Below are 15,275 nucleotides of genomic sequence, written 5' to 3'. Positions count from 1 at the left end.
GTAAATGATCCATTGCTTTCATTGATTCTGCTGGGGGCATTTTCAGCCTCCCCCTACAAGTGTTTGCATGATGAGGGATATTTGCCACCCTATGCATGATTAGCAGCTCCCTGTGTGCAATAGCAATGCCGGGTCTCACAGGAGGCAGGGAGCTGGCTGGGCCACGGGGGCCTTGAGGCTCCACCTGCGGTCTCCATCGTGTACACTGGGTGCCCAGGACACCCAGGTGACATGGCCAGGCCCTGGGGGAGGGGCTCCCCAGTGCCAAAATCACCCTGGGGAGGGGTCTGCATTGCCCCTCTCCAAAAATGAATTGTGGTGGGCTCTGTGGAATGGGGTCCCCTGGGCTGAAATTGGCTTGGGACGAGAGGCTGTGTGCCCCCCCTATTGAATTGTGGTGTGCCAAGGGGGAATGAGGTCCCAGTGGCCAAAATGGGCTTGGGGAGGGGGTTGATGTGATTGTAATTGTGAGTTGTGCGTCTTTCTCCAAAATTCTGTAATATCATGAATCCTCCTATAGAGACACCAACAAGACTACATCTCCACCAAGTCCTTCCTCTTATCTATATGACATAAGTGCTTATTTATTTTGTGGGGCTGTCCTTGTGTCCCTCGGCATCACAAACACACTATTAAAAATGGCCGAAACACACACTAGGGGACTTTGGTAAGCTGTCCATCACCCTGGTAAAAAGGGGGAAGATCTTTTGTTGTTAATTGTAACTATAACTCATGCCCTAAGGTAACTATAACTTTCTCCCTCACAATGCACTGGTAATTACCCCTAATATTACAGCACTCTTGACATCTTTCATAAGTTCAATAAAAAATATCAATAAAACATTAGCAGTCAAATTATTCAAGAAAAATTTGCATGGCAAGGGAGCGAGTTAAAGGTATCTTAGAGGAGAGTGTTATAGTTACTTGAAATAACTTTCTACGGTTTTCAATGGTTTTTTATGAGTAAATCCAGAACCTAATTATAACATCCCTGTAACATGTGGTTTTGTAAGTGAATTTCTGTGTTTTTTTTTTATTCTAATTTCTAAACATAACGTCCCTGTAACCTTTGCTTTTTTGGGTGAATTCAGAACCTAACTATATGATTCTTGTTCCGCATAGAAGGTTTTGTAGTGATCCACCAAGCGGGGTCCAAGAAAAAGTAGGGGTCAAGAAACGTGTGTTTCCCATGTTAATTCTTATACAAGTTTTGAACAAGACAACAGCCTGAACCGATGGGCAGAATTACACCAAATTTGGCAGAAAGGTATGTTTCAATACGCAGATTACGCTTTTGGATCTTTGGTATAAATCCCTTCAGTAGTTTTTGAGATATTAAAGGGGAAAAACATTTGTAAATTTAGAGCCGTCACAATGTTTTTGCGGCGATTACGGCATATTTGTGAATGTGTGTGTTGGACTTTTGCTTATGCAGGGTCATCCCCAGTCTTTTTGCCTCCTGCCTCCTATTTTTTTCTGACCTGTCGCTGTTGGCTTTTCAACTCTGAGCACTTTACCACTGCTAACCAGTGCTAAAGTGCATATGCTCTCCTGTTTAAATTGTATGTAAGTGGTTTATCCATGATTGGCATATTTGATTTACTAGTAAGTCCCTAGTAAGGTGCACTAGAGGTGCCAGGGCCTGTAAATCAAATGCTACTAGTGGGCCTGCAGCACTGGTTGTGCCACCCACATAAGTAGCTCTGTAATCATGTCTCAGACCTGCCACTGCAGTGTCTGTATGTGTATTCTTACACTGTAAATTCAACTTGGCAAGTGTACCCACTTGCCAGGCCTAAACCTTCCCTTTTCTTACATGTAAGGCACCCCTAAGGTAGGCCCTAGGTAGCCCCAAGGGCAGGGTGCAGTGTATGGATAAGGTAGGACATATAGTAATGTGGTTTGTATGTCCTAACAGTGAAATACTGCCAATTTCGTTTTCACTGTTGCAAGGTCTGTCTCTCTCATAGGATAATATGGGGGCTACCTTTAAATATGATTAAAGTGTAGATTCCCCTAGAGAGTAGATGGACATGTGGAGTTTGGGATCCCTGAACTCACAATTTAAAAATACATCTTTTAGTAAAGTTGATTTTAAGATTGTGAGTTTGGAAATGCCACTTTTAGAAAGTGAGCATTTTCTTGCTTAAACCATTCTGTGACTCTGCCTTGTTTGTGGATTCCCTGTCTGGGTCAGTTTGACAGCTGGGTTGTTTTTCACCTCACACCAGACAGTGACACAAAGGGAGCTGGGGTGTAATCTGCATTTCCTGATTAGCCATCTCTGCTAGGAGGGAGGGGTGGAGTGGTCACTCTCATCTGAAAGGACTGTGCCTGCCTCTGACAATGCTGTCTCCAACCCCCTGGTGTGTGTCTGAGGCCTTGCCTGGGCAAGGCAGGATTTCACAAGAAGGTGTGAGTCCCCTTTGAAGGAAGGTGACTTCAAAGACTAAAATGGGTATAAGAAGGGCACCCAAACTTACAAACTTTAGAAACACTTCTGGAATCAAGAGGAACCTCTGCCTGGAGAAGAGCTGATCGCTGAGGAACAAGTGCTGCCCTGCCTGTGACTGTGCTTTGTGGAGCTTTCCTGCAGTGCTGCTTCTGCCTGAGTAAGAGGGCAAAGACTGGACTTTGTGTGCCTTCCATCTTGAAGAAGAAATCTCCAAGGGCTTGATGTAGAGCTTGCCTCCTGTTGTTGAAGTCTCAGGGATAGCAAAGACTTCTTCCTGCCAGCACCTGGAGTCTCTGGAGAGACCCCTACTCTGCTCTGTGGTGCCCTTCCAGTTCCTGGGACCCTGAAAGGAGAGGCTGGCAGCCTAAGGACAAAAATACACGCACCGAGCACCGTGCGGAGAAAAGATCGACGCGAATCCGATCGCGGCTGAGAAAACGACGCGACGCCGGTTCCGCAGCTGAGAAACGACGCCGCAGGAAACGCGACCGAAAAACCGACGCCCGGAGCAGGAGAAACGACGCGCAGCATCGCTGACGGAGGCTGAGAGATCGCACCCTGCGCCGCGGGACTTTCGGATCGTCGTGTGGCTGGCTTTTTCAACGCGCACCGCCGTGCCGAGTTGTTTTCGACGCACACAGCCGTGCAGGGTTACTTTCGACGCACACCGCCCGTGCGGGGTTATTTTTGACGCAAACCAGGTACATTTTCACGCTAGCAGCGCTAGTGTGGTGTTACAACTACCTAAAGACTCTTTCTACTTTAAACCTTTAAAAAATCATAACTTGACTTGTGTATGTTGGATTTTTGTCGTTTTGGTCTTGTTTTGTCTAGATAAATATTTCCTATTTTTCTAAACTGGTGTTGTGTCATTTTGTAGTGTTTTCATTAAGTTACTGTGTGTGTTGGTACAAATACTTTACGCCCAGCACTCTGAGGTTAAGCCTACTGCTCTGCCAAGCTACCAAGGGGGTAAGCAGGGGTTAGCTGAGGGTGATTCTCTTTTATCCTAACTAGAGTGAGGGTCCTTGCTTGAACAGGGGGTAACCTGACTGTCAACCAAAGACCCCATTTCTAACATTGGTGACCAGCGGTCGGGATTGGACTTGTATTTGTACTTGACATACAGTAATTAAGTGTACACTACTGTTTTGATCTCAGACCACTACGTGACCACATACTACTTGTTTGGTGATCTTGTGATTTTTCTCTTAAGGACTCTTTTTATTCTACTTCCATGATTTTGCTGATCCCTTGACTGATTCTTTTTACTTCATTGGGAAATTATTTTTTTCTGCCTTTTGGAACTTTGCACTTGTGACCATCATGTCTCAATTTGGAGATGCAACAGCTGGAGCTGTGTTTGAAGTGGAGAAACTGAAGGAGTACTCAGTTGCTCAATTGAAACAGTTCCTTAAAGATCTTGACTGTCCCACTGAGAGCTCCACCAGGGAGGGGGAGCTGCAACAGGCACAGAGGGCCTGGGTGACAATCAAGAAGGCTGGAAGGCACACAGAGGAGGAGAATATGGGGGGGGAAGTGCAGAGGATACACAGTGGTGTAGTGGAGGAACCTGTTACGCCTGGGGGGAGGGTCCCCAGGAGGGATGGCAGGGTGTCACCCAAGGGTCTGACTCCTGAAAAGTTACAGGACAGACAGGCAGAGAGGGAGTACCAATGGAGCTGAAAAAGCTCGATTGGGGGTTGGAAGAGTTGGAAGAAAGGAGGAGGAACTTAGAGATTAAAAAAATGATTTATGCTTACGAGCTTAAATTGAAAGAGCTGGAAGTCATGAGGGCTGAGTCCAGCTGGAATGGTGGCAGCAACAATTGTATATCCAGTGATGCTGCAGAAGTGCACATGACCAGAGAGGTGGTGCCCTACTTGAAGGAGGGAGTTAACACACGCCAGGAGGTTCAGGGGTATGAGGTAGCTCCAGTGATGCACAGGGTCCCTGAGGTGGATTGGGGAACTGGCATGGGGAGTCATATTCCTACTGGTGGGAGGGACACTCTACTGACTCTAAGTGAGAGTGACAGGGAGAGGGGTTCCCCCCAGGTAGAAGTCCTGATTATGGAGTGTGAAAACATCCCAGAAGAGTGTGGGTTGAGTGTCAGGGACAGTCAGGTACTGTCTCACCAGTCTCAGGAGGGTGATGTGGGGTGCTTTTTCAAAGCAGAGTCACTGGATGGTTGGGTGAAGGGTACTTTGGTTAATTCATGTGAGGGGCTGAGTGATGTAATTGCTGGAGAGCATATGTCTAGTCCTTATTTTCCAGAGCTATGCCAACACCAGGTGGAGTGTGAGTTCTCTGACCCCAGGGAGCTTACAATGGAGGCAGACTTCTGGGTGAGTACCAGAGAGTCTGAAGAGGCATTTGGGGGTGCTCCTGAGAGGAGTGGTCTAGGTAGTTCCCAACCAGGTGAGGTAGGGAAGGATTGTAGCGTCCCAGGTAGGTCCCAGTGTAGTGGGATGGGTGAGGGACCCCATGTCCAGTCTCAGAGGAGAGGGAATGGGGATGGGTTGAGGCCCAAGGTGCCCGAGATCCGGTCCCAGGTCCTGGAGGGTTCCCTGCGGGAACACCAGGAGGGGAGCCTAGCCTGTACCATAGGGCCATCTGTTGAGGGAGACCCCACAGTGTCAGGAGAACTTGGGGGGGCCGCTGTAGCCAGCGTCCCACCAGTTCTGGTGTCTGGCAGTACCACTCCTAGTGAGGGGGTGCAGAAGTCCAGACAGAGGGTTGAGAGGGGGTTGCGGACCCCAGTGGAGAACCTGGAGGGTCAGGGGTCAGCTCTGAGAGCAGAGCCCCCCATGAATGACCTTGGTAAGACCATTTCTGGGTTGGGGGGAATCCAGACTCTGTCAGATGGGCAGAGGTCAGGAGACCTGCGCCAGCCAGACTCTTGTGTGGCCCTTCGGGACAGTGTGTCCCTTGAGGGGGGTAAGTTTGCCCCCCCTGGAAGTCCTGGTGTGCCAGGCAATGGTTCAACCGCAGGGTGGTGACTCTGGGTTGAAGGATCAGGTTCAGGGGGTAAACTCTGACCTGATGGGGGGTAAGTGTGCTCCCAAGGAAGTCCTGGTGTGCCAGGCAGTGGTTCAACCGCAGGGTGGTGACCCTGGGTTGGATGACCAGGTTCAGAGGGTAAACTCTGACCTGGTAGGGGGTAGGTATGCCCCCCAGGAAGTCCTGGTTTGCCAGGCAGTGATCCAGTCTGTGGGTACAGACCCTGGATTGGGAGGCCAGGTTAAGGGTGTCCCCCCTGACCTGGAGGAAGGGGCTACTGCTAACAGTGCCCCTACCATGTTGTCTTCTGGGGGGGCCACTCCTAGGTGGGTGGTCCAGGACCCCAGAGGAGAGGGCAGGGGGAGGGAAGCCTCACCCCTGGCCCTGGTCCAACCTGAAGGTACAGACCCCAGGTTGGAGGATCAGTTGCAGGTTAACATCCCTGCACTGGTGGAAGAATTGTGCAGGACTGCTTCTACAAGCACCCTGACAGTTTTTGACTCTGGGGGTGCCGCTTCTGCAGGGAGGGTACAGAGCCCCAGAGGGGGGGACCAGGGTCAGGTTGTCATCCCTGACCTGGTGGAAGAGAGAGTGGTCAAAGGGTGCCAGGCACCTGGGGCTACCGCCCCCCACTCTCCGCAGTCACAGTGGTTGGAGAGGCCTGAGGTCGGGCTCTCATCCCTGACAGTTGTCCGGGGCCACCGTGGCTTGCTGTCCTGGTGGACAGAGTTGCCCCTGGGGGGGGGACGAGAGTCACACCCCGGGGGTGGAGTGGGCAACACCACTGTGTTGGCCCTGGTGGTACTATCTGCCCATTGCAATTCATCTGTGAGCCAAGTAAAGTTAGGTGCTGCACAGATGGTGTCTGTAGATGTGGAGAAGGGTTCCCCATGGGTTAGCTTAGTGGGCCCTGAGAGTATGGACAGAGGGATCCAACTGGAGTCAGGAAGGCGTAGAACTGGAACATGCCCCTGCTGTTGTGGGCCTGGGTCCTTGTTCTATCGCCCCAATCAGGGAAGTACATCAAGGTATTGATTGTTCTCCCCTGGCTTTAGGCTGGTAGGGGGTCGTGTTGGACTTTTGCTTATGCAGGGTCATCCCCAGTCTTTTTGCCTCCTGCCTCCTATTTTTTTCTGACCTGTCGCTGTTGGCTTTTCAACTCTGAGCACTTTACCACTGCTAACCAGTGCTAAAGTGCATATGCTCTCCTGTTTAAATTGTATGTAAGTGGTTTATCCATGATTGGCATATTTGATTTACTAGTAAGTCCCTAGTAAGGTGCACTAGAGGTGCCAGGGCCTGTAAATCAAATGCTACTAGTGGGCCTGCAGCACTGGTTGTGCCACCCACATAAGTAGCTCTGTAATCATGTCTCAGACCTGCCACTGCAGTGTCTGTATGTGTATTCTTACACTGTAAATTCGACTTGGCAAGTGTACCCACTTGCCAGGCCTAAACCTTCCCTTTTCTTACATGTAAGGCACCCCTAAGGTAGGCCCTAGGTAGCCCCAAGGGCAGGGTGCAGTGTATGGATAAGGTAGGACATATAGTAATGTGGTTTGTATGTCCTAACAGTGAAATACTGCCAATTTCGTTTTCACTGTTGCAAGGTCTGTCTCTCTCATAGGATAATATGGGGGCTACCTTTAAATATGATTAAAGTGTAGATTCCCCTAGAGAGTAGATGGACATGTGGAGTTTGGGATCCCTGAACTCACAATTTAAAAATACATCTTTTAGTAAAGTTGATTTTAAGATTGTGAGTTTGGAAATGCCACTTTTAGAAAGTGAGCATTTTCTTGCTTAAACCATTCTGTGACTCTGCCTTGTTTGTGGATTCCCTGTCTGGGTCAGTTTGACAGCTGGGTTGTTTTTCACCTCACACCAGACAGTGACACAAAGGGAGCTGGGGTGTAATCTGCATTTCCTGATTAGCCATCTCTGCTAGGAGGGAGGGGTGGAGTGGTCACTCTCATCTGAAAGGACTGTGCCTGCCTCTGACAATGCTGTCTCCAACCCCCTGGTGTGTGTCTGAGGCCTTGCCTGGGCAAGGCAGGATTTCACAAGAAGGTGTGAGTCCCCTTTGAAGGAAGGTGACTTCAAAGACTAAAATGGGTATAAGAAGGGCACCCAAACTTACAAACTTTAGAAACACTTCTGGAATCAAGAGGAACCTCTGCCTGGAGAAGAGCTGATCGCTGAGGAACAAGTGCTGCCCTGCCTGTGACTGTGCTTTGTGGAGCTTTCCTGCAGTGCTGCTTCTGCCTGAGTAAGAGGGCAAAGACTGGACTTTGTGTGCCTTCCATCTTGAAGAAGAAATCTCCAAGGGCTTGATGTAGAGCTTGCCTCCTGTTGTTGAAGTCTCAGGGATAGCAAAGACTTCTTCCTGCCAGCACCTGGAGTCTCTGGAGAGACCCCTACTCTGCTCTGTGGTGCCCTTCCAGTTCCTGGGACCCTGAAAGGAGAGGCTGGCAGCCTAAGGACAAAAATACACGCACCGAGCACCGTGCGGAGAAAAGAACGACGCGAATCCGATCGCGGCTGAGAAAACGACGCGACGCCGGTTCCGCAGCTGAGAAACGACGCCGCAGGAAACGCGACCGAAAAACCGACGCCCGGAGCAGGAGAAACGACGCGCAGCATCGCTGACGGAGGCTGAGAGATCGCACCCTGCGCCGCGGGACTTTCGGATCGTCGTGTGGCTGGCTTTTTCAACGCGCACCGCCGTGCCGAGTTGTTTTCGACGCACACAGCCGTGCAGGGTTACTTTCGACGCACACCGCCCGTGCGGGGTTATTTTTGACGCAAACCAGGTACATTTTCACGCTAGCAGCGCTAGTGTGGTGTTACAACTACCTAAAGACTCTTTCTACTTTAAACCTTTAAAAAATCATAACTTGACTTGTGTATGTTGGATTTTTGTCGTTTTGGTCTTGTTTTGTCTAGATAAATATTTCCTATTTTTCTAAACTGGTGTTGTGTCATTTTGTAGTGTTTTCATTAAGTTACTGTGTGTGTTGGTACAAATACTTTACGCCCAGCACTCTGAGGTTAAGCCTACTGCTCTGCCAAGCTACCAAGGGGGTAAGCAGGGGTTAGCTGAGGGTGATTCTCTTTTATCCTAACTAGAGTGAGGGTCCTTGCTTGAACAGGGGGTAACCTGACTGTCAACCAAAGACCCCATTTCTAACAGTGTGCAACACTGGGAATGCTGTGATTGGCTGGCCGAAACCTGACCACAAAGTTCTGGCAGCCATTTTAGTTAACAGGACACGATCCCCGGGGCTGAACAATAAAGAGAATGAGGTATAAGGGGTCAGGTTGGAGGTACCCTGACCCCAGGGATGTGAGATAGGGGTCTTTGAGGATGAAATGATCACCTTATGAAGATTTTTTTCATGACAAGCGATATTCCTTTTACATCCTGACACTCAGTGCAGCCCCCGCATGTAACGTTGTGACAAATTCACAAATATTGGTGACAACAAAAAACACCCACAGTGTTGTTCATAAACTAATGTATTCACTCATAGTAGTACTCAGAAACTCATGCTCCCACTCACATACCCAGTAAAACACTCACAGAAATACTCATAGACCCACTCAGACACTCATGCACCTACTTACAGACCTACTCAGACATTCAAGCACCCAGTCACAGATCCCCTAAGACATTGATGCACCCACTCACAAACCCACTCACACACTCATGCACCCACCACAGACCCATGCAGTCATGCAGCTACTCACAGAACAAATCCAGACACTGCCGCACCTACTCACAGACCCACTCAGACCCTAGCACACCACATCACAGACCCACTCAGACCATGATGCACCAAGTCACAGACCCTCTCAGACACTGACACACCCACTCACAGACCCACTCAGAAACTCACACACAGTCACTGACCCACTGAGACACTGATGCACCTACTCACAGGCCCGCTAACATACTGATGCAGCCATTCACAGACCCACTCAGACCCTCGTACATCCACTCTCATACACAGTCAGACCCTCACACACACTCACAGACCCACTTAGATACTCATACACCTACTCATAGACCCACTCGTATGATGACACATGCCAATGAGACACTGATGCACTCACATACACATCAAGTCAGACTCATGCACCCACTGACAGACCCACTGACAGACTCATGCACTGATTCACAGACTTTTAAGAGACTTATGCACCCATTTGCTGACCCACAAAACATCTCACACATTCACTGACACCTACTCATACACCCTCATACCAACCTATACAAGCACCCACACATCCATTTTGAAACCATACAGATTATAGTTACAAAATACAATTTGAGTTCACTGAGAAAATCATACGTTACAGGGACATTATACTGTAGTTAGGAAATGGAATTTTAAAAAACAAAGAAATTCATTGAAAAAAAAACAAAGGTTACAAGGACATTATAGTTAGGAAATGCAATTTAAAAAACCTTTGAAATGCACTGAAAAAAACAAAGATTATAGGGATGTTATAGTTCGGAAATAGAATTAAAAAAACATAGAAATTCACTAAAAAAAACAAAGGTTACAGGGATGTTACAGTTAGGCTCAGAATTTACTTGCACAAAACCTTAGAAATTCAGCAGTTACATTTAGAGTCACTTCAAGTAATTGTAGCTTGTGTCCTAAGGTAACTATAACTGCTAATTACCCCAGACATCAGAGCACTCATGACAACTTTTATAACATCAATAAAAATATCAGTGAAACATTACCAGTGAAATCTTTGAAGAAAATACTATGCATGGTGGAAGCGGGTTAGAGCTGCCTTAGAGAACTAGTTGTAGTTACTTAAAATTACTCTAACTATACCTTCTGAATTTCTAAGTGTCCAAGGGTTTAGGATTAGTTATAGTTAGGAAAGCTAGAGCTGATGAGCTATAATTTTCAATCACTCTGTAATATCTTTGAAGAAGAAATAGAGCTGTGTTGCTTTCCAGAAGTCAGCAGAATCTCTATGGGCCTGATTACAACTTTGGCGGAGGGGGTTAATTCGTCCGAAATGTGATGGATATCCCACCCACTGTATTATGAGTTCCATAGGATATAACGGACTCGTAATACAGCGGGTGGGATATCCGTCTCATTTGGGACGGATTAATCCCCTCCGCCAAAGTTGTAATCAGGCCCTATGTTTGTTGGTGTTATTTTGTACTATTGGGATGCGATTATAACCCACTTCTGCTTGTAACCAATCACATTGTTCTTTACTTCTTAAATGTACTTCCTACCTACTTTTGTATCGGTTTACAATTTCAGTGACTGGAAAGTTTTGTTTCACATCCTTTTCTTATACTTGTAAAGTGTCATTGCTATAGATCAGTGTTGGATTATTATTAAGGCCAGGTAAGTTCCCAGATTTAGCAATAGGTCACTAACCTCCACCCCTGTCCAGTTAGGTCTCAATAAATTATACCAAGCTCAACCCTTGGTAGCTTAGCAGGAAGCGAAAAGGCTTAATTTAGGAGACTAGTGTAAAGCATTTAAATTCACAAACCAGTAAATAAGCAAAAGACAAAGCACAATAGAAATCCAACCCCAATTTATAAAAATTATAAGATTATATTTGTATCTCTAAAATGACACCAAAATGATTACAAATGGATAAGGGGAACCAGAGATGGGAATGTGTAAAGAATTACTGTTTTCGAGCACATAGAAATGAAAAGCGCCAATCTGGTTATCTAGTCGCACCTCAACCAGGGCAAAGTCAAAGGTTAAAGGCTGATCGTGATGGAGCCCTGCTGGGCTACAGGAAGCAGGAGGCCTCGGTCAAAATTTTACCTTCGGACTTAGGGGGTGATTCTAACCCTGACGGGCGGCGGAGGCCGCCCGCCAGAGTTCCCCCCTCCAGAACACCGCTCCGCGGTCATAAGACCGCTGCGGTGATTCTGGGTTTTCCACTGGGCTGGCGGGCGACCGCCAAAAGGCCGCCCGCCAGCCCAGTGGAAAACACCCTTCCCACGAGGACGGCGGCTCCGAATGGAGCCGGCGGAGTGGGAAGGTGCGACGGGTGCAGTTGCACCCGTCGCGAATTTCAGTGTCTGCTGAGCAGACACTGAAATTCTTTGTGGGGCCCTCTTATGGGGGCCCCTGCAGTGCCCATGCCATTGGCATGGGCACTGCAGGGGCCCCCAGGGGCCCCACGACACCCCATACCGCCATCCTGTTCCTGGCGGGAGAACCGCCAGGAACAGGATGGCGGTATGGGGTGTCAGAATCCCCATGGCGGCGCAGCGAGCTGCGCCGCCATGGTGGATTCATTTGGGCAGCGGAAAACCGGCGGGAGACCGCCGGTTTTCCACTTCTGACCGCGGCCAAACCGCTGCGGTCAGAATGCCCTGCGGGGCACCGCCAGCCTGTTGGCGGTGCTCCCGCCAACCCTGGCCCCGGTGGTCCATGACCGCCGTGGTCAGAATGACCCCCTTAGTCATTTTCTTGAAGATTTTCTTCAGTACGACCAAGTCGCCAGTCAAATCCGACACCTTGGAGCTCTTCCTCCGATAAGCATCCCGGGAGCCCTCTGTGGAGATTTCTACATTCGGATTTGGACGATTTTTTTAGATGAAAATCCTTCGTCCGGGCAAACCTGAATCTTGATCCAACATCCTTGAAGCCCTCTTCAGATACACTGCCTGGGAAGTCCCGCTCAACTTTCTACGTTCGGACTTAGTCACTTTTTCTAAGATTTTCTCCACCGGGACGAACCTGCAAGTCAGGTCTGGTCATGGTTGAGGCAAGCCGGCTAGAGTTGTTGCGGCAGGTCAGTACCCTTTATGGAGCTTTTTTCCAAAAGTTCTCCTAACTTCTCCAAACTTCTGGATCTTATTTCATATGTTTTTGTAAGGTTCTTTTGGTGTCCACAGCTCACCCCAAAGTTCCAGAAGCTCTGAGTGGCTCCTTGAGGGTGTGGACTACAACTCCCAGAATGCACCTGGCACAAACTCCAAATTGGTCACTGGACAGCGGTCAGCTGGTCAGTTTCTTCAGGAGTTGGTGCAGGGGACTCTGGTTAGCAATTTTTCACCAGTAACAAACAGGGAGTCCCTCCTTGAACCAATTGAAGCCAGGCAAGCTCCTTGTAGTGAAGCTAAAGTGTGCAGCTGGTGGAGTCCTCAAGAGTGCAGTGTCCAGGTGCATGTCAGGGGTCCAGCAGGGCAGTCCTTCTTCTCCTGCAGTTCTTCCTTATAGGGATATGAGGTGTGGATGCAGGTCTGCCAGTTTTACCCTTTCACCTGGGTAAAAAACAGGGGGTCCTGGATTGGCAGTCAGGTGCAGGATCCTTCCCCCTGTGATGACCACTTCCTGGGGAGTGTGGTAAAAATCAATCCCAGGGAGCAACATTCATCAAAAATCGATCATGGCTGAAACTGATTTTTGGAGGTTACATCTGGCTGAACCCACCCACCGGTGTGGCTTAAAATTCTAAACACACCCCTCTCCTGCCCTCTCTTAATCTAATCAAGGGGGCACCTAATTGTCTGGGTTTGCAGGATGTGAGGGAGGTGCGGGGTTGCTCCAAATGTCCTTCCCTGCCTTTGAAGACCAGTTTGACAGCCCCCCCTTCCTTCTTCTCCATCTGCTGAGGGAAGTTCTCCTCCCTCAGGCACATCTCTTTATTTTCAGCCCAGGCCACTTTACACCTCATCAAGGCAGCCTGGCCAGGCTGCCAGAGGCTGGACAATCAGAGAAGGGTACTACAGGGCTGAAGTTGGCAACTTTTTAGGTAGAGTTTAAAACTCTTTACCTCACTAAGTTATATTAAATCCAACAATTGTAAGTTGTGTGATTTATTATAACAATTAATTTGATACCAGACTTAAGGTATCTGACACTTAATGAAACTTTATGAATTAAAATAAAGTCCCTCCTTTCTAGCCTATGGAGGCCATTCACTACAATGAGGGAAAAACAAATTTGGCTGTTTTACCTCACCAGGACTTATAAAATTATTTTTATAAGGTCTCTGCTTATAGTTACATGGCACCAGCCCTAGGGGCACACAGGGCACACCTTAGGGTGACTTATATGTAAAAATGAGGTAGTTTAAGACTTTGGAATGGTTTTAATCCAAAGTCGACTTTTCATATAACTTTAATATGAAAGCAGCAGGCAAGGCAGGCCTGCGTTTAAAATAACCATGGGCACCTCAGTGGTACACCTATGGGTACACTATCTATGCTGGGATCCCTAAACCTACATACCCTACCATGTACTAGGGACTTATAGGTAGGTTGACATTGAAAATTATAATTTGCCTAATTTGCATACCTATTTTATAGAGAGCATAGGCCCAGGGACTGGTTAGCAGTACCCAGGGCACCATCAAAGTCAGGAAAAATGGAGGCAAAAAGTTAAGGGGTCTCTGCAATAAGCGCTGTTTTTTTCACAATTAGTTCATCTTTTTACCTCATTTTGTTTTGGGTAGCATTGTGCTACATTAATAACTAAAACTGTATTTAAGCCAATCATTACACTCCTTTCAAAATTAAGTTGTTGATAATATGTACTTTTCTAATGGTCAGTCATCTAAATCTATATATGTTTTTGCCTGTCATGGTGTTTCTCATTCTTGCATGTCTGTCGTTTTGCAAGATGATTTGGGTTTGGCTTTTTGGCACAGTTTCTTTTTTTTTTACCAGAGAGGCATGCCAAGAAATCAGATGTCGAAATGATTTAGGTTTGAATGGAGATGGAATAACATGGATTGGTGTAGGCAATTTAAAATGGAATCAGTTATTCCCTCTTCTTTCCTCTGTTAGTGAATGTGACCATCGTAACATTATGGTTATCCACTGTGGTAGCAATTATATAAGACACTTAACTGGAGCTAGACTGGAAATTGAGATGAAAGAGACATTGTCCATCTTAATGTGTATGATTTTTAATTACACATTTTGTATTCTTGAATATTTGTCAGAGGAAAAAAGTTGAATGAGTCCACTAGAAACGCTGCTCAGTTTATAACGACTCAAAGACCTGTCAAAAATCCAATCTCAGTATTCATTCAAAATCATCCCCTGTCTTTCATTTTACATTTGAATCTCAAATATTCTAATGTAGCACTGCATCACCCTGATAGTGTATATTTTACAACCTATGGTAACTGTCTTTTCTTTTAAAACCTAAAAACTTGATTTGAGAAACATATTTAAATTTTAAATTTTAAATTTAAAAAGTTTACCGTCAGCTAGCACCATTCCTGGATGCCAGGCAGGTATCATATTTAAGCTATGACGCCAGCCAGCGGTAAGGCCCAGTTAGCGTCAAAATTATTGACGATAACCGGGTGGGGGAGGCATAGGGGAAACTGGAGGCTGTGCATGAAAGAATGACGCAAGTCAGGTTAGAGTAAAAAAAATTACTCTAACCTGATTAGCGTCATTATTTACACATGCAACCCCCATGACATGACTTCTGTCTATGTAAAGACAGAAGTCATGCCCCCCAGCCCAATGGCCACTGGGCACAATGCCATGTAGGGGGGCCCAAGTTAGGCCCCCCATGGCACTTTGCAAAAAAAATAAAAATACTTACCTGACTTACCTGGGATGGGACCTCCCATCCTTAGGTATCCTCTAGGTGTGGGTGCGGGTGGGTGGGGGTGTCCCTTGGGTCAGAGAAGGGCACCTGTGAGCTGCTTCCATGGTCTATGACCATTAAAAATGCCAACTGGTCCCCTAAGGCCTGCCCTGACCCAGGCGTTAAATAATGGTGCTAAGCAGGAGAATAAATAAGGCACTAGGGCCTTTGAATCATTTTTTGCCCGGGAAAAG

Source organism: Pleurodeles waltl, chromosome 8 (assembly GCF_031143425.1).
Source record: "Pleurodeles waltl isolate 20211129_DDA chromosome 8, aPleWal1.hap1.20221129, whole genome shotgun sequence".
Lineage (NCBI taxonomy): Eukaryota > Metazoa > Chordata > Amphibia > Caudata > Salamandridae > Pleurodeles > Pleurodeles waltl.
The sequence above is the reverse complement of the archived record's forward strand: the minus strand, read 5'-3'. Positions refer to the sequence as shown.